At 44.2% G+C, this 22,361-nt stretch overlaps 1 long non-coding RNA gene across 3 annotated transcripts; it reads right to left on the bottom strand.

The window, feature by feature from the left end:
- Window positions 1–14,442: 14,442 nt before the first annotated feature.
- On the bottom strand, window positions 14,443–21,284 carry LOC142930152 (uncharacterized). 3 transcript variants are annotated; one of them, XR_012946155.1, is made up of 4 exons: window positions 21,063–21,284; window positions 17,515–17,678; window positions 16,205–16,445; window positions 14,443–15,599 (listed from the first exon to the last, which is right to left on the bottom strand). It is a non-coding gene; the product is annotated as an uncharacterized LOC142930152 (long non-coding RNA). The 3 variants fall into 3 exon arrangements; XR_012946157.1 differs by having other exon boundaries at window positions 17,515–17,595; window positions 21,063–21,272; XR_012946156.1 differs by lacking the exon at window positions 17,515–17,678 and having other exon boundaries at window positions 21,063–21,242.
- Window positions 21,285–22,361: the final 1,077 nt, after the last annotated feature.

Raw genomic sequence — 22,361 nt, 5'->3', positions numbered from 1 at the left:
AACGTAGATAATTTTTTTTTTTTTAATTATCAGTTGAATAAAAGCTTTTAACATTATTTAAGCTTTTATTATATTCAATTTATCATTTTAATTTTTTAATTGGCAGAATCTACACGCCACGTTGGTGGCCGGCAGGTGGCAACATCTACACGCCGAATTCTTGTTTTTTTCGTTAAAGTCACGTAGATTTTAAAATAAAAATAATATAACTTAATTTAAAAATACAAATAATAAATTGAAAATAATAAAAGCTTTCATAATTTTCATTTTTAAAATTGTATTATTATTTTCTATCTACGTGACTTTACCGAAAGAACCAAGAATCTGGCGTGTAGAAGCTGCCATCTGGTGGCCACCAACGTTGGCAGGTGGCAGCATCTACACGCCAGATTCTTGGTTCTTTGGGTAAAATATAAATAATAAAGAAAAGTTTAAAAAAATCATGATTTAGTATTTTTTCATTTAATTCTATTATTTTCATTTTCAAATCTACGTTACTTTACCGAAAGAACCAAGAATATGGCGTGTAGATTCTGCCAATTTAAAACAATTGCAAATTAAAATAATAAATTGAAAATAATAAAAGCTTTCATTATTTTCCATTTATCTTTTGTATTTTTTTATTTAATTTTATTATTTTTATTTTCAACCTACATGGCTTTACCGAAAAAAACTAGAATATGAATCTGGATTTTGATTACTATTTTCAATCTATTTTAATTTTTAAATTGGCAGCATCTACACGCCATATTCTTGGTTCTATCGGTAAAGTCACGTCGATAGAAAACAAAAAAAAATCAAATAAAAAGTGTGAAATGGAAAATAATAAAAGCAAAAAAAACCCACATTCATATTCTTGGTTCTTTCGGTAAAGTCACAGAGATAAAAAAAATGAAACAAAATTTTGATTTTCAAATAATAAATTGAAAATAATAATAAAAGCTTTTATTATTTTCCATTTTTTTTGTATTTTTAAATTGGCAGAATCTACACGCTATATTCTTAGTTCTTTGGGTAAAGTCACGTAGATACAAAATATAAATAATAAAAGAAAAGTAAAAATTTAAATAATATTTAAAAAAATACTTATTTTATTTTATTGTTTCCTTTCTACGTGACTTTACTGAAAGAACCAATTATATGAATCCCTGCAGTCACGAAAGCTTTAAATCAAAATATAATAATAACAATTCATGATTTTCATTTAATTATTTTCTTTTTATTTTCAAATCTACGTGACTTTACCGAAAGAACCAAGAATATGGCGTGTAGATTATGCCAATTTAAAAAATTACAAATAAAAGTAATTTTATTATTTACGATTTATTTTTTCTTTAATTTATTTCATTATTTTTAAATCTACGTGACTTTACCGAAAGAACCAAGAATATGAATCTGGATTTTTGCTTATTAATTTCAATTTATTATTTAAATTTTTCAATTTGCAGAATCTACACGCCACGTTAGTGGCCAGCAGATGGCAGCATCTACACGCCATAATCTTTGTTCATCTTCTTTGGTTCTTTCAGTAAAGTCACGTAGCATGAGAATAAAATAATAAATTAAAAAAATAAAATAACACAATAAAATTCTCACAACGTTTCGGCCACAACACAAGCGGCCTTCATCAGGTGAAGGGACGAGACTGTCTGGAGGACAGCGCTGGAGCGAACAAAGCCAAGCTCAATTCGAGACCTTTAAGCTGTGTGAGAAAAACAAAGCGCCTTGACAAAGGAATTAGAATTGAATTTAGCATTGAAATGGCTGAGTGATTAGCTTGTGACTGGTCACAGATATGGCTATGTTAAAGTCAAAGCATACACATCCACAGAGGCACCCCTTTACAAAGGAATTAGCATAGAATTTAGCATTGAAATAGCTGAGTGATTAGCTTGTGACTGGTCACAGAAATGGCTATGTTAAAGTCAAAGCATACACATTCACAGAGGCACCTAGTAAAAATCAAACAGGAAAATTTAGCATTGAAATAACTGAGTGATTAGCTTGTGACTGGTCACAGAAATGGCTATGTTAAAGTCAAAGCATACACATTCACAGAGGCACCTAGTAAAAATCAAACAGGAAAATTTAGCATTGAAATAACTGAGTGATTAGCTTGTGACTGGTCACAGAAATGGCTATGTTAAAGTCAAAGCCTACACATCTGAGCTATTAATAGTAACTGGGTCAGTGTCTACTTCAAATATTGTTCAGGCTCAGGAGACTTCCAAAGTTATTCGTGATGTTATACATTTGGTTCGTTTTGAGCATAATCGCGACCTTAAATAATTATTACGTGATACACACGCTGAATATACGCACACAAACATCGTGTACACGTGTGTCGTGTCCTCTATTGTCCACATAGACGGCTTGTGCTGACGAGAGAACGATCTTAACGTACAATGTCGTGACATGTATCAGCCCTTTGTCGATCCAGCGTTTTGATAGAGGCCTCCCCCACACCATGTCGTTCGTGGGAGTTGTTTAACCATACTTCACCATGCCGGTCAATGCGGGTTTGGTGAAGTGAGGAGGCCCAGAAACTTGTATTTGCAGATACGAGTTTGCCTGTGCTTGCATCTGCAGAATTACATTCTCACACATCTTCAAGTGTAGTTTAATACTTCTAAAAATGCATTTATTCTTGAGGATTCCATAAAGTACTGTGGTAAAAAGAAAACAACTTGATTTGAATAAATTTCGATTTAAAGCTTTCGTGACTGCAGAGATTCATCTTCTTGGTTCTTTCGGTGAAGTCACATAGAAGGGAAATAATAAAATAAAACATAATAAAATAAAATTCTCACGACGTTTCGGCCACAACACAAGCAGCCGTCCTCAGGTGAAGAAACAGAACTGTCGGAAAGACAGCGCTCCAATGAACACTGCTAAGTTTGGCAGCGTATTTTAAGCTGGGTGGGAGGAGCAGAGCGCCTTGCCAAAAGAGTTTACATATCAACAGAATAATTTAGCATTGAAGTAGCTGTGTTAATGTGAGATATTAGTAGGATGTTAAAGTAAGAAATTAGCATGTAACTGGGAGATTAGCATGATGTTAATGTGAGGAATTAGCATGTAACTGGTCACGGAAGTAGCTATGTTAAAGTCAGAGTTTACATATCAACAGAGGCATTTAGTATATTGACGCTAAAGAACTGCAACTACCCAACTCTCATACAACAAACCGATGTGAAAGAACTAAATATAAACTACATCAATATAATAAATGTACTCAATATATTCTCCACTAAGCTGAGCTACTAACAATAAGTTATTATACATTACACTTCTATGTCGCAAAAAATATTATAATATGCCTCCAAATAATATTTTTATTATAAACTGGCATAGACAGACCACAACACTGAATTATACACTGAGTTACTATACACTACCCTATACGTTAGATTATAATAATATTAGACTTGTAATATTACACTATGTATTATTTTACCAACCCTACTGTATACCACACTGCTGTAGATTCACTATACAATTACGATACTATATATTACCAAATAAATTATATTAAACATTACACTGAGTACTTTGTTGAACAGGGAATGCTTTGAGCTTGTGGGTTGAATCCATCTGTGTGGAGTTGTGTTATTTCCCAATATGCAAGGTGGGGTCTCTCTGGGTTCCACTCACACAAACATCTCAATGCAATGGGACCTTTCTGAAAATGCAGTACTTAGACTCAATGAAGCTTTCCTGGGTAACTAGTTAACATTGTAATATTAGCATGAGAGATAATGACGTTCACTTATAAGTGCCATTAATAGTACTATACTGTACTTTTAATGAAGACTATTTTGCGTAGTTTTTTGTAAAAAAGTGTCCATTCTCAAAACTTTTTGACCGGCCCTCGTACAGAAATTATATTACAATCTTATATGGAGATTGCCAGTCAGAGTGTTGTGAATAGTGGAGTGAACGTGTGGTGCCATCATTATATTGTTGGTGTGTATATACAGAAAGGCCTATTGGGTGGGTAACATTAGGTAATTGGAGGTAGTTAGTCATTGTTGTTTAGAAACAAAATATTAATTGGGTGGATAAGAGGGTAAAATCGTACATGATAGGAACTGCAATATTGTGGAGTTCTGGTATAATGAGTTGTAGTATATATGAATCTTATGTCACCTTAAGTATGCCTTTGTGAGTACACTCGTGACACGGGTGTCATGTGCGTGACCTTTGTCTTTTGTTTCAGATGTGCGAGAGCAACTCCGCTGCGAGTCATGGTGGTGCTGGGAGAATTGCCTTTACCAGCGATGGCACTTCACCAGCACCCGTCTCAACCCCACCTCAATCCGGTAGAGTTACAAGAGCGAAAAAACTTATCTCTTGTGACGTCTGTGGGAAAAAAATTCCAACTGGCATGGTGCCTAGAAGCCCACGTAAGAACGCATAAGGAGACCCGTGAGCAATGGTGCGGCATATGTGGACAAAGGTTTAATCAGCCAGGAAAATTAAAAGGCACATGAAGACCCATGAAAAGGATTAAATGATAAAGGGTGCACCAGGTTTGGTGAATAACGGCAGTTTTGCCAATGCGGTGTTGAATCCACCATCGCCCTATGAGATGTGCTCAGTCTGCGGATTTTTAAGTCCTATTGAAATCCTGAAAACTCATGAAAGTCTTCACGCACAGTTCTTGTTCAGACCGAAGCCTGAACATGATTACACTTCGACAAAAGATAGCAGCGTTAAGATAAATGACATGAAATCCAAATTTCTTGAATGCTTTGGCCTAGTTCCACGTCAAGAAACTGCTTCACCAGTCAGTGAGAATACACCATACGCTGCTCTCGATCCTATTACGAGCATGAAAGTGTTGATGACCTTGCAGCAGAATAAGAAGGAAAAGCGAAGTAGACCTAAGTCCATTAAAAGAAAGAAGACCACCACCAGTGTCACCAATTGCAGCAGTAGCAACAGCCAGAATTCGGACATCAAGAGGATGGACTGCACGGAAGCAGGAGGCTGCGTGGAGCAGAGCATCCCCAAGGTGGATGAACCCAACCTGGCACCTTTAGGTACGTCCTAGTAATGCACACACTACATTTCATTTGGATGTAATTCATAATTTCACAAATTAGTTAATGTACGCATATGTTGACCATATCTGTATGCCTGCGCTGAGGAGTCTAGAGATCTGATGTGGTGCTGCTCGGATGTTGGGTTAAACCGTGAAACTCTGGGTTTTCTGTCACCGAACCACGATTAAACTGGCTTCTCATTGATGGTCTTATCCAGTTACCAAACACTTCTTCCAGCAAACACTTGAACCTACAGCCCCAGAGCCCACTTGGACTCTTTGATGAATACCTCGAGATGGGTACAATGAGCTCAGAGGATCACACTACGGAGTCAACGCGTTTTACTTTATTATAAAAAAACACACACAATTGGGTATCATTTGACTATATAGGCACGTGTGTACGGCCCCTGTGTATCTGTCGGACATTGTTGTGAGAGGGAAATTACCCACACTTCGGGTTGTTGAAGGCAGGGAGCACAGATGTAAGAGCTTAGATGTACAATACAACAATGTAATTTGCTGCACTGTCCTATGCTGCTCACAACCCCACAATAACTATTGCATGGTCACCCATCCAACCAATTTTCAGGCTCAGCTCTCCTTAACTTCTGGGATCTGATTAAATCTGACGCATACTGGGTGATTTGGCCATAGGCACCAATCTATGGATATACTGTAACATAATTGTCTTTGAGCATGCGCGTATGTGCATATGTGCGGAGTTAAGTTTTAGAAACAATAGGAGCACATATTTGCTCCTCTTGTCTGCTAACCAATGCAGCTACATTGGTCAGCTTGGATTGACGGTTTTCCCCCTTACTATTTATTTAAAACTCTTGTGCATCATGTCCACTGTGGTTAACTGCTGTGATTTGTTGGCATTTCAGCCACAGTGCATATGCCTAAAAATGTGTGGTACGGTTAATGGAGTCCTCAATACAGGATGTGATCTAGTTATTATAGCCACCTAGTGGTGGAAAATGGTGCAAAAGAAACCCAGGTGAACCAGAGCTGAGCATTAAAGATGGTAGTGGCTGGTCGCATGTCAGTGGCCAATGTAATGGACACGATAATTTTGTGAACAAATGACACGAAAATGTGACCATATTTTGGGGTCTCCTTTGACTAAAACACATTCAATGCATTGAAAACATGTTTTGTTTGCTTAAAGTAATCACAACATAACAGCATTAAGAGTGTATGTCTATATCCTGTTTCACTCATTATCATATCCTTGCCCCCCTACCCATTCTCAAAATATACCCCAGTTATCCAATTCGGGTTTGTCACTCTCTTCGTGGCATCATTTCCACTTGCGCCATTGCTCGCACTGCTCAACAACATCATCGAAGTGCAGGTCGACGCGTGGAAGCTCGTAACAAAGATGAGGAGGCCTGTGGTTTCGCGAGCAAGAGGAATTGGAGCCTGGGCCGACATTCTGAGTATCGTTGCCACCCTCTCTGTAGTCACCAATGTAAGTCGCAAGATTGTCCGCTCGCTTTCTCGCTCAATATCCCATCTTATGAGTGACATAACATGTCATGTTAGCCGTGTGGGTTCTTTTTACCATACTTCACCATTCTGGTCATGGCAGGTTTGAGAAGAGGTGTAGTGGGGGACCAGGAGCGGTTCGGGTATCACTCGTCACTGATGTTAGTCGTAGCTGGAAGTCAATTGCATGTGTGCTGAATTCAAAGTGCAGTGCACGAATCACTGCACCACCGCTCCTATCCACTCTCTCCCAAAATCGCAAAAGGTAAAGCCTTACAATTGCTTGCTCATGTCACTGCTGGCAGAAGGGCCTCAACTAAAGGTAGCTCTAGAGAACCCCTCTACACGGTATTTGGCCTACTCTTCCATGATGACCAGACATGTTCTAAGATGTGGAATTACCTGCGCTAAAACAGTGATGAACCCATTTATATTGCTAATTGGACAGAGGTGGGGGAGATTTAAGAAAATGATCCATTGCTTCAACTGTTGTGTCAGGAGACTGAACTGACGACTGCCAGATTGCAAGTCCTTATATGGTAACCATTTCACTCTGGCAGCAACCCCCCAAATTGTATTTGTGAAAATTAATGTAATTGCCAAGGTAAGATGTTCAGAAGCCTTGGTCAAATCATTGCATGCTAAGTGACCGCTATCGCTGTGCCTCCGTATGCTAATTCCACAGTCATGCATCTTGGCGTTCACAACGGACATCATCCCACGCCTGGTGTATTATTATGGATACTCAGCAGAGTATGGCACAGGTTCGCCTACAATGCATGGGTACACGGAGGACAGCTTTTCAATTTTCAAGATCAGCGACTTCAAGGAGCAAAATTATCCCAACATCCTGCCAGCCTGGTTTGATCCGGCAATCCACACAACCTGCAGGTTTGTGCCATTCAGTGTCATGCCCAGCTATCGGGGGTGCAGTCCCTGCGAATGTGATGCACTGATGTCTGGGTGTGTTGTCCAGGTAGATGCGACATCCTTCTGGGTGTGGCGTCCTCCTGGCTCCGCCCCTTCCTGATTAGGCTCGTTTTCTTCCTCTTTTCACTCCGTGACTTTCCTTTTAAGACCCACACTTCCCCTAGGCCCCACCTCTGTTTACGCCCTGCCCCTTACCCTGGACACAGGGTTTGGCTTAGTTGGGTAGTAAGGGGTTGTGGTAGGGTTGGGGGAGGAGTGTGCGTGGTGGGCGGGGACAGTAAAGGGGGTGGGGGGGGGGGGAATTGGAGGGGGGGAGCAGTGGGTACGGGTGGGATGGCTTCACAACCAAAGTCCCACTTAGAGAAATATAATAATAGATTGATATAAATTATAGCTCATTGTTACCTTGCTAAAGAGTAATGTTATTTATTTATCTATCGATCCACGACTGCTTAATTGAGTCTCAAGATCCCTTTGCAGGAAGACCGTGCATTGGGATTCCAGTTTAAGGTGGTCTTATGCATGTGGGATGCAATAAGAGGTCCTGGAGAACCCATGATATTGAAATGAAGCTTAAAGGTTCACACAGACATGAAACCACTTGCTCTACAGCTATCTTCTGGTCACCTCAGCACAGATAGTTAAGAAATTGATGCGATCTACCAACCCTTTTCTCTAACGTTTTTGAATTTCTGGCATACACAACTATAATCAATATAACCATATTGATCGATATTTAATATAACCTTACTTGACTATGATCAAATCACCACGAATACAGCTGATCTTAGATTCCGAAAGTCAAGCCGGCTTGAGCCTTGTTCGTGCTTAGATTGATGATCACCATGCACAATGCAGGTGCAGTAGGCGACTGTGGAGCTAGGTTGTCAGCAGTGGGTAGTTCAGCAAAATTAACAGTTGTGCTATATTGCTCTCCCATTATCTGTACTCCCTGCCTTCACCAACCTGGCATGGACCAGCGTGAACCATTGTCAAAAGAGCCCCCACAAGCTGCACGTTGTGGGAAGGCCCTCTTTCAGAAGCGGATTTTTTTAAGGGCTGTGAATGCATATACCGTTTGTGCACAACCATACTTGTTAAATTTAGCGCCAACTCTACTTTCGAGGCACTTTGCTCAATATAGTCCATGCGTGCTTGTGGTTGTACGTGTGTAGGTATCCAGGTTATCGCTACCCGCCGGATCATCCCCAAGCCTACTCCGTCATCAAGCAGTACTGGCAAGTACTGACGGCAAAGCTGGCCTTCGTCATTGCCATGCAGGTACACATCAACATGCACAGACACACACACATTCATAAACCCATTGAAAGATAAAGGTACAGCCCTCCAATTACTTGCTCATGTCACTGATGGCAAAAGGGCTCCTGCTATAGGGAGCTCAAGAGAGACCCTTAAGATGTATTTTAACTGCTCTTCCACACTGGTCAGACGTCTTGGGAAGATGTGGGAGTTCCCACACTGGACAGAACCAAACTCAGCCGACCAATTGACTGGATGTATTCCATTTACACTGCTAGGTGGATAGAGGCAGTGGAATGTAAAAAAACTTTCACCATTGTTTACACTCCCACGACCAAAGATCAATTCACACCCGTGACCTCTGGATTGCAAGTCTAGTGTGCAAAGCCTTACACTACTGCACCATCGTATAGACTCATCTGTGAGCAGTTGTTAAGGTCTGCAGAGCAAACCGTGATCATTGTCAATGGGTCATTACAGATAATGCCAGTAATGCTATTACACCTCACAATTGCACAGTATTTCTGAGATCACCAATAATAGTGGTAATACAATACTCACTTTCATCATGCAGCAGACGATTCATGTTGTTGATGCAATTTGTCACACGTAAGCATGTGTGCGTGTGGGAAGGGGAGCGGCTGCGTTGCTGTTTGTGAACTGCGCTATCAATCCTGTGTGACCGGAGTACTATTTCTGGCCACAGCCAACAACAGTGGAAAATATTAGAACCAGTGTTGAGCTTCCCTTAAGTTGATTCTGTCTTAAAATGAGTACTTGATGAAGTGTGTGAAAATCATCACTGGCGAGATAAAGGGCAACACCACCCCCACCGGCAGTGTGCCACCCTTCATAGATGCACTTGTCTCAGTCTGTGAAAGGCTACACAGGGAATCTTTGTAGTGGTGACATGGCCGAGTGTAAGTGTTTGCTGATTGTTGCGGTAATTTGCGGCTGCCCAGGTGAATACTGTGGGTGCATTAACTGCACATCATAAATGTTGCCTGCTGCATAGTGAACGTAAAAAACCCATTAAGTAATTCAAAAAAAGTGCCTCGGTATAATTTGCCAAATGTTCAAAAATTACTCAAATGACTTAATTTAATTGGGAAAAACGACGTAACAATATAATATCCCTAGGCTGCAGGTCCCCGGAATAGTTGACCTGAGATGTAAAGCACTTTGAGATGCTGCCATATTATATTTAGTAAGCACCCTTTACATGCAAATCCTGAAACTGAAAATCCTTTACCTGTGTGTGGACGTGTGCAGCACGTGGTGTTACTCACGAAGGCCTGCATTGCATACATCATCCCGGACACGCCATCCCATGTGCGCGCCTGCATGCGCCGCGAGCGCTTCGTCGTACAGACGATTCTGCAGCAGGCAGAGCTGGGCCGTCTCCGTAACACCCTCCTCACCGATGCCCCCAGCTCACCGCCATCGCCTCAATTCCACGTTGAGGATGAGCAGGCAGAGATGGGCCTGCTTCGCTGCTCACTGCATAAGGAGTCTCCTGGCGTATTGCACCCACCCCAGCGGTGCCACATGGAGAATGAGCAGGCAAAGAAGACTGGTGACGACTCACTGCTGAAGGGATCCGAGGAGGAATCAAGCAGCGAGGATTCGTCAACTGTCTTCTACAGCGTATAAATCTACTCTGACTTTTAAAGGAGGCTGCTATCCTAACTCTGTTTGCACGTGGACAAGGACATTGCAGTCGAGGACTATCTGTATATATTAATAAATACGTTTATGATTTAACATGTCTCAATCATCTCATGTCTTTTCATACGAATCACGATGTGAATGAGGAAAACTAGAAATTATTGTTATTTTGTATATATTTTAAATTTTGGTTTAACATGTAGGCTTTCGCGCCCAATATCATCCATAGAGGTGTTTTTTTGGATTAGATCGCATACATATATAAACGTGTCGTTAAAACCCGCCACCACTCGACACAGCCAACTAGTAAGGGTTGTCACGGAAACAGAACAAGCCAATTCGTCACTGGTACTTTGGAGAGCCAAGCCACAACATTTACAATTGGAGTACGACGTTTTGCCAGTAATTACAACTAGCTTCATCAGGCGACAGCCAGATTTGTGACACTCTCGCGCAAAGTGGGGGGGGGGGGGGGAGATTACCGAGTCAACGTACATTATGCATGTGCATTATGAGAGCCCTTTGATCTTGTCCTTCCTGTCTATTGTGTATTAAAATAGCCGTACCAATGGTAATCCCTATTGAAGTATGCTGCCCTTTATAGGCATGCATTTAAATAATGTATTATTTGTTGGCACCCGTGTTCAGCAGTAGCAGAACACACGTGCCAACAAGGACACTCAGTTGATTTTAATGTTGAAGTTCTGTGCAAAACTAGCTACTACTGCCCAAGAATAATTCGAGAATCTATCGAAATTGGAAGAAAAATTTACAGTTCGGATAGCTACCGCCTTTGTGCTGTGTGGAAGCGACTCATCAAATAGTACATTTGATGAAACTCCGAGTACCCACTCAGGAGGTATAGTGGTAAAACAGTGGAGGAAAAAAAAGCAATTTTTTTGATTTGCCCTTGTTGAATGATAGAGTCGATACACACAGCAAGCGAGATTAAGAAAGCCCATCGGAAGAAATACCGGAGGAGAGAGAGAAGACAATTGCTTGCTGGAGAAGGAAAGGCATTCCTACCGAGGGAGACAAGTTGACAAAGATTTTGATAATGGGAACCGGTGGCGCGGCTCGATCTTCCCTATGTGTGCAACACGCTACCGAAGGAAAACAGAAAATCCTATTCAAAGGCTAAAATAAGCTCTATTTTTTGTATAAGAGCCCGATAAACAATAACCCCATCCATAGACTGAGGAAGAAAGGGAAGAGCCTGAACAAAGTGGAGGAGATTACGACGGAGATGGGTTGGAGGTGGAGAGAAGGGGAGAGGGGAGGCCGTAAAGGCAGCTGCACATTCAAGGAAAGCGGTGTAGAAAGAGTTGAACGGGGACATGGAGACAGCAGAGACAAGGGTGGAGAAAGAGGAAGAGAGGATCTTTCAGTGCTCGCTACAGGAAACCCACAAAACTGAATTTCCTAAACTCGTGTCGCCTCCGTGACAGCAGCACCACGAACGCCACAGACTCACGCTCCCCAAATCGACAATACCATCTCCATTGCCGACCAGCCACGAGATGGTTGCTCTCAACACCTCGGTCGTGGTGTAAGCAGCAAAAGACTTCCGGCTGGTGAGCATCCGGCCATTACGAGGGTTGGAAAGAAACTGAAGCACGGGGCGACTCCCACAACCTTCGGGTATTTCCAAACTGGATGACGTCTTGGGATGAAGCTAGAAGTAAGCCAAATCTGCACTCAATAAATGGGACAAAGATTCCAGAGAAGCCTCCAGAAATGTCACAGGAGGCTCGGGTGTGAGAAACCAGACTCCATGTGGGGTCCTCCAGACCTTTGCCCTCCAGTTCATCAACATTTGTAAAAGCAGGACGTCTCAAAGGTACGTAGCATGGGTGAGGTACGAGGTTGAGAACCACGTTCCGAGATTAGGCGCTTTGACAGGTTGGGGTCCGAGTTAACTTTTAATGGAGCTCACCCTACGACATTATGGATAGAAGGGTAGTGTGCCGGCACAAACCGGACACCCTGCTACACCAAAACACTCTGCTGCACCAAACTCCCTGGTACAGCTAAACACTGGCACGATTGCGCTCAAATACACACACACTCTCGCTCGGCCAGTTGGTACACAGGTTGTCAGTTGTGGGGGACGCGGGCCCCCGGCTCCCCCCCTGGGGGAGGGCTGATCTCGAGAGGGCTGCGGGCTCCGGACTCCTCGCTCGAGTGAGAGCAGCCGCTACTCGACTCCTCGCTCGCGGTGAGAGGGCTGCCGCTCTCCGGCTCCTCTCCTCGCGCCGCAGCCCCTCGGGTCCGTGGGTCCTGTTTGTGGGGCATAGCTCGGGGCTGGCACGTGGCTGCCTGGAATCAATCTGTCGCTTCTCAGCCACTCAAACGCGACGTCTCCGCTCACACAACCCCGCGCACCACTCACACGAACTGAACGGGGGGTCAGGGGTCAGAGGGCAATGACGTCCTTCGCACACGCGTTGCCGCCGATGCCGGGCAATGGAGATTGTTTAAAGGGCTGCGGGGCGGGGTTTTGGAGTCGGTTTTAGAGCGACACACCAATCGCACGCGCAGGACGGGGGGGTCGGGGGTCAGAGGGCAGGGACGTCACTCGTACACGCGTAGCCGATTGGGGGGCTGTATTGGAGGTTATTTAAAGGGCTGTGGGGGCGGATATTCGGGATTGGTGTTAGCCCGCAGTCACGAAAGCTTTAAATCGAAATTTATGTTAAGTGTAATGTGTTGGTGTTAATAAATAGTGTTGCCTCCCAAGAAGTTGTGTGCGCCTATCTCAGCCCATTACATATAAGTGTAGATGTGATTATGTAATTCTTGTGTTCATACAAGTGTAGTGACACAGCGCTGACTGCTGTCCAGCAGCGGCAACTGCAGTGGAAAGTTTGCGCACACGCCGTTGAGCATATATACGGGTGTGCCGGCCGGGCAGAGGAATTGGGGCAAGGGTCATGGAAGACCTCATAGGGAAGCCTCTGGAACCCTCTGGTCGGTTCGAGAAGGGAGGCGTGGATAGGGCAGAGCCAAGCCGCACCGAGTAGAATATAGAATATAATATAAGCAGCGGAGAGCGACAGCTCCGGGCTGCCGGTTCTGGGAGTGGACTCGTCTCGACGTCGCTGTCGTTGCCACCGCATTCGCCCGATCATTGCGTGGCCAGACAGTAGTTGGCCTTCTCGGTCGACGCCGTCGGTGCAACACGGACAGGGTCGTGTCTAGGCCGGGCTCTATGGCAACGTGGTCGAGAGAGTGAGGCCGGAGTTGGTGTGAACAAGATAATAAAGAGACGATGTCTCCTGCAACTACCTCGTCTCCGACAGTGTGTGCGACACACACCACACGTCGGAAGGAGAACACTTCACAAGTATAAATGCTGCCTGTGTCAGTCGAGTCACATTTGCTCTAATTTATTTTGATGGTGACCTAAGACAGGAGAAGCAAAATGCACTTCTTCAGGAAGTGATATTTTTTTCATAATGCAGAGGCTGTGCCTGATACACATCTTTCACGTGTTGTTTGGCAACCCTGGTGCCCAGTAAATGCCATATGGCCAGATCTTTGCATTGAATTCCAAGTATTAATTCCTCCATACTTGTGCACAGTTGAGTTTTTATTCCATTCCCTTCATGAACCATGTTTTTGAACTTTACATCATAGTAAGATAGTACATGCCGATGAATAATTAATAGATGCTTGAAAACATCTATCCCCCACCATCTGCCTGTGTTTGGCCTAAAACCCAATCACCCAGAATGCCCAAATTCACCTTACATACTCTAGGAATGTAAGCAGGTTAATGCCTGTATATCCATCACAATCATCACTCCCAAATGTGAAGACATGTCACGAGACTCGCTGACTTTTCTTAAAATACTTGAGAAATACAAATCATAGCTGAATATTTTCAATTCCATGTGTATAAGCCTTTGTCTCAGATTTATTGTAAAATAAATATACATGTACAATATAAACATTCAAATATCAGAAAATATTTAATGTATGTTGAATTTCTTTCACACGGTACATAACCAACCATGCTAAACAAGACATGATAAAAACAATCCAAGTCATGGGTTGCATACAATATGCAACTTTGGTTTATTGATTACAAATTACATAAAAGGTTCTGAAATTTTACAATACAGGTATAGTGCAATCTAAATAAGCAAATGTACTTTTACAGTGATTTCCCAAATGTTTATAACTACACAAATACTAGCATGTATGTTCCCAATAAAGTAGTCTCCTTCCAAAATGGCTAAAACCAAAATTAGTTTAGTTGTGCTCACAATATTGTTCACATATGCGTTCTATTTCAAGTGACATTTGAGTCTGTATGGATTTGCTGTGCAAAATACTGCTGCAACCATTCACTAACTCCAACCCTGAACGAACTTTATCACATTTTTCCAATACTTTGTTGTGGCACTTCCATTAACAGGGCAATTACTGTGCCCCATGGGCCCCACAAGTTCACAAGTAATTGCGATTCACACCACAGCACCTGAAGTACCATTGATGTTTAACAACCATGAATTAGCAGGACCAAGCGAACGTATCCTTCTGAGTAGAAACCTCGACCACCGCCATAAAATGCTTTCGGGCTTTCTACATCACGGGTAGTCAGCCATCCTTGTTCTCCTTGATGGTGTCAACCAGCTCTTTCAGACGCGACAGGTGGTACACGGCCCTGAGAAGACACGATTGAGAGAAAATTACTTGGTTGACTTATTATCAAGGTGGAAGCCAGAAAAATCTCACCAAGTCTCAGGAGGGTTTGGCAGTGATATTTTGCAAATTTCATCAGCGAGTGGTATGTGAGAGGAAAACGGAGAACCCGGTGAAAACAGAGGGAGTAAAATGCAAAACTCCGGATATAGATTCAAGATTCCATTGCTGTATTACTAACTCCTGGTTACCTAGCAGCCAAAATCTATAATATATGCTATTTCCAAATAGTCTCCCATCCAAGTAATAACCAGGCTTACCTGCTTAGCTTATAACATTCAAAATCTGACATCATACTTAGAGGCGGTGCAGCCTCTATGCTGTGCGTGAGTGTTGATATAAAGATAAATTCACAATGGCGTGGAGGGGTTTTCCCAGGGACGATCAGCCCCTAGAAAGACGTCCGTGTTGAAGCTGCCCGGGGAGGGGGCCTCCAAGCCGGGGGAGTCCAACTCCATGTGCGCCCTGCTCAGCAGCTCCTCCAATGAGGCTGTGCATCAAGAATCACGCATCGCACGTCACAACCACATGGGTGGCCGCTCAGCCGTCTCTGTGAGAAAAGACTGAATATGTACCTGAAAACATATGAAATGTCATCTGCTATATACAGACTATATATATACACACACACCTAGGGATCTATGGTCCTCTGACACGGGCTCCTCGTTGGCTACATTCGTAAGGCCGGAGATATCCAAAACTTTGAGCCACTCTGGGTACTTTGGTCTGCTTTGCAGGCTCTCGAGCGGCACCTGCTCTCTTCGTGCTGGTATCCGTCTCGTGGCTGCTGGTCTGGGAGTCCACATCGCAGTCACGCAGCCAGGCCGGGTACCTGAGCTCAGGAATGCTCGTGATCCCCGACACATCCAGCTTATCCTTTTGGCTTGTCAACCACCTGGGATAGGTACTTGTCGCACAGCCGCCGTTCGGCAAGTGCTCACGCCTAGTTGCTTCACTGCTCCGTAAGTACAACAAAACATTCTTCTGGTTAGAAAAGAAATAATTTTCGGGCTTTGCCGACAAATTTAATGGCATCAGGGCCTTGTTGCTTCTCGCTGTTGAGCTCAACCGTTCAGTTGGCTTATTGCCCCTCACCAATGATGCGCCGAGGCTGTGCGCGGTGACCCCGAGAGATGACCGCTTGCCTCTGTGCGACACTGCGAGGTCTCGGTGGGTGCCAGGCGAGCGGAGCAAGGACTTGGAGGAACCGTCAACTGGCGCCGCTAGGAGCTGGTCCGTGGTTAGACTGACCGTCGGGCTATGAGCCACGACCGCTGCAGCACAGCAGTGAGGCTGCACGTGCCCGAGATGAGGTCCTCCACAAGCAGCATGCCACCTGCAATGTAAGACCCACAGACATTTTACTGGTACACAATAAATTTGCTCTCCCCTAGATTCCTTGACCCCTGAACGGCAATCCTGCAATGTTGCCTTACTTTGCACCATCAGTAACTAATGATGTTATCCGTTTGTGGAGTTTGTGAGAATATGGGATAAATCAGTGCATGAGCTGTTATTGTTTAAACTTCAGATGTGTCCAGTCTAGGATCTGCAAATTTTGACACAAAGGTTGGAGGAGAACTTAGATTTCACAAACTTTACAAACTCGATAATCAGTGAAGTTGCTGGAAGATGACAGGAGAAAGAAATGCATGCACCGACCTATCTGTTCAGACCTATGCTATCCTCTCATATGCGTGTGCTTACTGTGGATAGTTTTCTCTGACATAAAATGAACTCATTAATGGAATTTGCCAAGCATCCCAGTGTGGGACTCTCACGAAAATGTATCTTTAGACCTTATTAAGGGTTTTTTTTTCTAGGGGAATTACATTACATTCATGATAGCATAGCATAATTGACAAGCACCCAGTACAAGCAAAAAAAATGGGGTTCTCCTCTCCAATTATCCCCCCTCCAGTCAACTAGCTTCGATACCTTATGAGACCTCCTTTGCCAGTAACAAGATATAGTAATAGGTTTTTACCCTTTTATCTGGCACAAAAACTGACACTTTTATACAAGGGATCATGTTTGCGATAACCACAACGCAAGTAGTCAAAATGCAAACAAGAAGACGCTAAGAATAAGAAGACGCCTTTTGGCGTCTTCTGGTCCAACACCAGTGGAGACTGGGATCTCAGAAAAGCCGTTTCGGGTGTGGACCAATCAAATTCAAGGACAGTGCATATTATCAGTTGTCTTTTTTGTTTGCATTTTGACTACTTGTGTTGTGGTTATTGCAAACATGATCCCTTGTATAAAGGTGTCAGTGTTTGTGCCAGATAAAAGGGTAAAAACCTATTACTATAGCTTCAATACCATTGCACCGCGTGCACACTCGATAGCCACTCGAGCGCAAGCACCACGGAGCGATTCCTCGCGTGGCGAGAGGCGCAACCCACCCTCATCCACACTGTGCATCCTCCTCTCCTCCGCGCGTCTCCGCTCAGCCATGCTGCGCGGCGCTGTGCTCTGCACGTATCCTGGGTGGCGGTGACGCACAGATTCCGCTCTGCTCAAAGTCCTCGATGTAGGCGTCCAGCGCACTGCTCGCCTACGAGCAGCACTGCTCTCCGCACACCACAGGGCTGCGCTAGCCCCCGCTTCCGGTCCGGAACAGCGAGCTGCCCTGGCTGCCACGAGGGCTTGTGTCCGTCACCGTGCTGTCGCCCGAAGGGCTGTTTGTCTCACCACCGTTGCAGTTCATTTTGTACGATTTGGGATGCCCGGACCGGATGGGGCCAGGGAGAGGAATGGCTGTGGCTACCAGGTCACCACTGGTCCTGGTATGGGGGGCACCATGAGGAGCTGCTGTGTGCGGAAAGTGGGTCCGACGTCACAACGCATGGGCAAGTGTCGACCACTTCGCGTTAGCAGCTTCAGCGTTAGGTCTCTTAAGCTACTGTGGCTGTTGTCCTTTTTTCAACAAAAATTCCAGCCTTTCCCATGGTTTCCTTCATCACACCTGCAAGCTCTATGTACAATTGAAGTGTCATAAATGCACTACCTGCCTACTACTACATTATGAATGATATACATTTAAGAATTAGCTGGAGACAACTCCATGTTTAAAACACACTGTATTCAAAAGAGAAGGCTTAACATTTAACATTGGTTAACGTTTGGCATGTACACCTGCATATCAACAAATTACCGTACTACTAATAAAATGAATGCTAAATATTAATAGTGGTATTACAGCAGTATGACTACTTATATTTATATATTATCGCACCTCCGAAGAGCACGGTGGGCTTGGTAAGGTGCGAAAGAGATTCAACACACATACAGAATATAATACTTTCCGAGCACATTATGCATACCAAACCTCCAAGTTCCTTACCCTACCCTGAATAACAACGTGTGCGGAGTACAGCTCCTTTTTCAATCCATTGCTGGCTGACAGCTGTCCCATGCTATGCAGCTCCCAGGGGGAGGGGTTATTTACCATACTTCACCACGCTGGTCAGTGTGAGTTTGGTGATGGCAGGGGGCTATAGAAGTGCATTACAACCATGTACTGAACATTGCTGCACAATGTCAGGGGGCTATAGAAGTGCATTACAACCACGTACTGAATATTGCTGAACTGGTGGCAGGGGGCTATAGAAGTGCATTACAACCACGTACTGAATATTGCTGCACAGGTGGCAGGGGGCTATAGAAGTACATTACAACCACGTACTGAATATTGCTGAACTGGTGGCAGGGGGCTATAGAAGTACATTACAACCATGTACTGAATATTGCTGCACTGATGGCAGGGGGCTATAGAAGTGCATTACAACCACGTATTGAATATTGCTGCACTGGTGGCAGGGGGCTATAGAAGTGCATTACAACCACGTACTGAATATTTCTGCACTGATGGCAGGGGGCTATAGAAGTACATTACAACCACGTACTGAATATTGCTGCACTGGTGGCAGGGGGCTATAGAAGTGCATTACAACCACGTGCTGAATATTGCTGCACTGGTGGCAGGGGGCTATAGAAGTACATTACAACCACGTACTGAATATTGCTGCACTGGTGGCAGGGGGCTATAGAAGTACATTACAACCACGTACTGAATATTGCTGCATTGATGGCAGGGGGCTATAGAAGTACATTACAACCACGTACTGAATATTGCTGCACTGATGGCAGGGGTCTATAGAAGTACATTACAACCACGTACTGAATATTGCTGCACTGATGGCAGGGGGCTATAGAAGTACATTACAACCACGTACTGAATATTGCTGCACTGATGGCAGGGGGCTATAGAAGTGCATTACAACCACGTACTGAATATTGCTGCACTGATGGCAGGGGGCTATAGAAGTACATTACAACCACGTACTGAATATTGCTGCACTGATGGCAGGGGGCTATGGAAGTGCATTACAACCACGTACTGAATATTGCTGCACTGGTGGCAGGGGGCTATAGAAGTACATTACAACCATGTACTGAATATTGCTGCACTTGTGGCAGGGGGCTATAGAAGTGCATTACAACCATGTACTGAATATTGCTGCACTGGTGGCAGGGGGCTATAGAAGTACATTACAACCATGTACTGAATATTGCTGCACTTGTGGCAGGGGGCTATAGAAGTACATTACAACCACGTACTGAATATTGCTGCACTGGTACATTACATTACAACCACGTACTGAATATTGCTGCACTGATGGCAGGGGGCTATAGAAGTACATTACAACCACGTACTGAATATTGCTGCACTGATGGCAGGGGGCTATAGAAGTGCATTACAACCACGTACTGAATATTGCTGCACTGATGGCAGGGGGCTATAGAAGTGCATTACAACCACGTACTGAATATTGCTGCACTGATGGCAGGGGGCTATAGAAGTGCATTACAACCACGTACTGAATATTGCTGCACTGGTGGCAGGGGGCTATAGAAGTACATTACAACATGTACTGAATATTGCTGCACTTGTGGCAGGGGGCTATAGAAGTGCATTACAACCATGTACTGAATATTGCTGCACTGGTGGCAGGGGGCTATAGAAGTACATTACAACCATGTACTGAATATTGCTGCACCAGTGGCAGGGGGCTATAGAAGTGCATTACAACCATGTACTGAATATTGCTGCACTTGTGGCAGGGGGCTATAGAAGTACATTACAACCACGTACTGAATATTGCTGCACTGGTGGCAGGGGGCTATAGAATTACATTACAACCACGTACTGAATATTGCTGCACTGATGGCAGGGGGCTATAGAAGTGCATTACAACCACGTACTGAATATTGCTGCACTGATGGCAGGGGGCTATAGAAGTGCATTACAACCACGTACTGAATATTGCTGCACTGGTGGCAGGGGGCTATAGAAGTACATTACAACCATGTACTGGATATTGCTGCACTGATGCCCGCCACCTGAGAGCCACACAGCAGGACAATGCTATACTGTACAATATTGAAATGATTCACCTACAAATACTAAACATTATTGTCTTAACAATCAATACTACTTTTAACATAAACAATAACTAATAAATGCACGCGTAGTAATCGCCGTGCTAACCCTTAGCGTGCAATGTGAGCAGAACTTGTGTTGTAAGTCGTACCCAGTCCATTACCGTGCCACACACTCCCATTAACAAACCAACGACATTTACTGAATGTCCTCCTCCTTTACACGGCACAACCAGACAACACTTTGCACACCGAAGTGTCCAAGTCGCGTGCTGAGTGAAGCAAACCCCATTCAATTCTAGATTTAAAGCTTTCGTGGCTGCTAGGATCCATACTCTTTGGTTCTATTGGGTAAAGTCACGTAGGTGAAAATTGTTATTTTATTTTCACCTACGTGACTTTACCCAATAGAACCAAAGAGTATAAACCCCATTCACTCTGCGCTCAGCGTTCAACAAAGTTGAACCTGGCTCGCCCTCACGCCTGCCCATCTCTCTCCGTCTCTCACCGGAGATTATTCCATTGATCGTCTTCGCCTTGCCGTCCAGAGATCCGTGTGGATTATCCGTGAGGGTAGTTAAAGGTCGCGGTTATTCGGAGAAGTTTTTTTAAATTAATTTTCCCGCCACAACCACCGCGTCGCCAACGGCCGCTGAAGGCGATGTCCGAGACATGCCGCCCGCGCATGCGCACTGAGGGTTGAGAGAAACCTGCGGGGAGGGGCAGCGGGGGGCGGGGAAGCCGCCGCTGTTGGCCACACCCACATTCAGGCCACGCCCATATTTAACTGACGTCACGGTGACATCATTCTGGGTCGGACTTTATCGTGGGCTGCCTGTGCACGCGAGGAGCTCCTGACTTCTGACTCTGAATTCGAAAAAAATCAAAGATTCACGATGTCTACCTTCGTCGAGATAGGTAAAGTTTAACGTTAGTGTTAGGGAGGTGTGTTTGTGTTATATGTTGAGCCTGTAGACAAAACTGCTGGGGATGTGCCAGATGTCTCCATCTAACGTTAAGGAGGTTGGAGTCTGGATAGCGCATACCAGGTGTTACATGCTACATGATGGGAAGCAGAAGGCATTCTAGTAAAATAGGTTTTTGTTTGTACGTTAATGCTCCTCCTTTTCCTTTACCAACCCATACTCACCGGCATGGTGAAGTATGTGCAAATAACCAACACGATTCGTGCAATCGTCAAGAGGCTCTCCAGCAGGGGATTGGCAAAAGGTCGTACAGGAGCAGTTTTGTGAAAAATAATTGATTCTTTCATAATGTACATCTATGATTTATTATTATTGTTCATGTGGGTAACCTCGGCAAGGGGGGAAGCAAGGTCGGGAAGAGCGGGGGATGGGGCCGCTTTTGACCACGCCCATATTTAGGTGACGTCACGTCCTTTTCCTGTGACGTCACTATAGCGGGGAGTTATCCTTGGCTGGCTGTGCATGAGGAGCCCCCGAGTTCTAACTCACAAGATCTGAGATTAGACCAAAGATTCATGATGTCCACATTTGTTGAGATAGGTAAAGTGTAATGTTCGTGCTATGACGGGGCTTTGGGCCACTTTTAAATATTGAGATCTCGTCAGTGTTTTAATCGGACGCTCAGCAGGGTTTGAGCCAGGATAGTGCATAACAGGTCTAAAAGTGTAGTGTCGGGCTACATGGTGGGCAGCAAAGGGCAGTCCATCAAAATTGGTTGTACTATACATACTATACGTCTTCACCAACCCACATTAACCAGAGTGGTGAAATGTGGATTTGAAGCTTTCGTGACTGCAAGGATCCATACTCTTTGGTTCTAT

The sequence above is a fragment of the Petromyzon marinus genome, chromosome 37, assembly GCF_048934315.1.
Source record: "Petromyzon marinus isolate PM22_M1 ecotype Great Lakes invasive population chromosome 37, UKy_Petmar_22M1.pri1.0, whole genome shotgun sequence".
NCBI lineage: Eukaryota > Metazoa > Chordata > Hyperoartia > Petromyzontiformes > Petromyzontidae > Petromyzon > Petromyzon marinus.
Note: the sequence above shows the minus strand (reverse complement) of the source record. Positions and strands in the feature narration are given on the sequence as shown.